We start from the raw sequence: 2756 nt of genomic DNA on the forward strand, positions 1-2756 counted from the left end.
ATTATTTATTTTATATAGTGTTAATGAGAATTGGTCCATAAATCTTCCTGATCGTTCTTCTCTGGATATGCTTTTATGAATCTGGTGTCCATTGTTAGTCCGATTTTGGATAGCGTCCGATTGCTCACTTATTTTGTGTTAATTAGTTCCTTGTTATATTAGTATTATTTGGTATTAGTGAGAATTGTTCCAAAAATTTTCCTGGTTGCTCTTCTCTGGATATGCTGTTATAAATCTGGTGTCCATTGTGAGTTCAATATTGGATTAAGTGTTCAATTCTTCATTTCCTTTAGTCAATCATTACTATGATTTTATTTTACTATAGCTACTAGTTCCTTATTGTGCGAATTGGATCACATTTTGCCTGGTTGTTCGTCCTTGGATATGCCATCATAAATTTGATGTCCATGGATATTTCAATTTTGGACCTAGTGCCCAATTCGACACTTATTTGTCACTATAAATTTATTACTATAATCGAGTCAATGTTTTGGTTTCTTCACTAATGGTTTATACAGACATTTAATATGACTTTGAGTCATCTTATGGAATCTGAAGAAGTCCATACTTTTTCTTGATAAAATTGTCTTAATCTTGTTAATCAATGTGTAATGAAGAAATAGACCACTATGGTTAGTGATATATTAAGTTTAGAAAAAAAAAATTTTTGTACCTAAAATTTTTTTTTCATCAAGTTGGAGGGGAATGTAACGGAACGTTACTTAATGAAAATATTTTAATTAAAAATCAATAATTTAATATTTATAAAATGCTACTTTTCCATCTTGCAACACCGCCAACACTGGACATTAGTTCCACGAGTAGCCGCTGTCGCAAGTATCAAGAAGAACTGTCAAATTTTTAAAAAGTTTCACTGTTAGCTGAACCTCCAAATAAATAAGTTCCAAGTGGTCGGTGGCTTTTTGAACAAAAAAAGGAATCACCTTTTAATTATTTTTTTTATACGGAAGCTATCGTAATTAAGTTGAAGGAGGAGAAAGTTTTGTTTTGTTGAAGGAGAAAAGTATTAATTTGGTAAAAATTTGGGATGATTGCTATCGGGTAAGTTGTATTATTACTTCATCCATATAGGAAGCCATATTGATGACCGGAAAATTTATAATTTCCATAAATTCTTTTCATTTCTTCTTGTCTTTATTATATATTTCGACTAACTATCTATAGATACAATTTTTAATATCATTCCTAGCTCTAAATCCCCATGTTTCTATATAAAATTCCATAAAGTTATTCAAGGTCAAGTGGAACCTATGTTTTTGGTACAGAAAAAAAAAACAACACTTCTTTTAATGGATCCTGACCAGTTTTTATTGGAAGTTTAACTTCCAACTTATTTCCTAATTCCATAAGATTGATTACCCAAATTAACAATGGGTTTGTATCTTTTAGCCACTTGGAACCACTGGAATATTCATCCCACTAACATCAGGGATGAAATAAAAAAAAACTTTAGCGCAGTCACGGGGTAGCCTAGGAGCTGGAATCGTCTTTTGAGTTGGTTTTTGGACTATCATTATTTTGTTTGGAACTTTGGAAAAGACTTTACGTTAGTTGGTGTTGGACAGTGATTAAGTATTTTTTTTTTATTATTATTTTCAAGAACATTAATTTTTTCTAAATAATTGGAACATTCAATATCTATTAAAAATATAAAATTAAATAAGTTTACATTATACTCCACTAAGTTATTCATAATTTTTTCAAACAAAAACAAAAGAAATAATTTAAATATTTTCAATTTTTAATAATAAATAATACCTCCTCTTCAAGGCTTCAAATTTGCATTTTTCTAATAAATTAATTTCTTTTGTTTCTTTTCTCACGTGTAAAGGTAATTGAGCTCAACTATCCGGAGAAAATTTGGTAAATTTTTTATATATTATAATTACTGAACCTTGGCTTTTGTCCCCCTCAGGGTAATTGACCATTTAACTTGTTTTTTTTATTATTGTAACCGCACATGAAGTTAGAGTTTTACCTCGAGTAGTGTGTCGGTTCATTTTTGTACCATAAATTGGATTTGACATTTCAAACCAATTTTTAGGGGTGGACTTTGTTCCTCTTTTGTTTAAACTACTCTGTAGACTGTAAATTGTACATACTTTATTAGTAAAATATTTTTTATTAATTTTAGGGCATACCTTGTTGGTACATATACGAATTTTTGTACATATAAGTAAAAGCTAAATACACTATTGATTGGGTTGTATAATATTTCTTTTATTACCTAGTGGTTGTCATATGTTTCTAGGTTTACTAATTTTAATGTCATAGCAACTAACTAGTACGAGTGCAGCAGTATAGGATACCTGGTAGAGCCATAGTCTACGCTCTACTGGCGCCCACGATTTATTGTTATTTTTCTATATTTTCTAGTCTTTGTTCATCTTGATATTCCCTTTATATCCATCATCTATATTCTGTAGATTTACTGTCTTTGACGGCGCGAAAATTGGCCGAACTATCCTTGAGTATCAAGGGCTCATTCTCTTCTATACCCTGCTAGCTTAACTACAGTCAGTTTCATCCATCTACTTCTGTTTCTGTCAATAGTTTACCATCTGACTTTTTCATTTCACATTCCCATACAAGTACTACTTGTACGCTAAGGTAGTATTTGTTACATTTGCTTCCCAACGTAGAAGCCCCTTCATTCCAATACATTTGCTTCCCCTTCTTTGCCTACTTCTGTTGGAGTTTAGATATTTCTCCCAACGGTTACTCAAACAGAAGTA

General features: G+C 31.0%; 1 long non-coding RNA gene across 1 annotated transcript; it reads left to right on the forward strand.

The window, feature by feature from the left end:
* The first annotated feature begins 317 nt into the window (after positions 1-317).
* On the forward strand, positions 318-2233 carry LOC126892219 (uncharacterized). Its single transcript, XR_007700728.1, has 2 exons — positions 318-1062; positions 1411-2233. It is a non-coding gene; the product is annotated as an uncharacterized LOC126892219 (long non-coding RNA).
* Positions 2234-2756: the final 523 nt, after the last annotated feature.

Source organism: Diabrotica virgifera, chromosome 9, assembly GCF_917563875.1.
Source record: "Diabrotica virgifera virgifera chromosome 9, PGI_DIABVI_V3a".
Lineage (NCBI taxonomy): Eukaryota > Metazoa > Arthropoda > Insecta > Coleoptera > Chrysomelidae > Diabrotica > Diabrotica virgifera.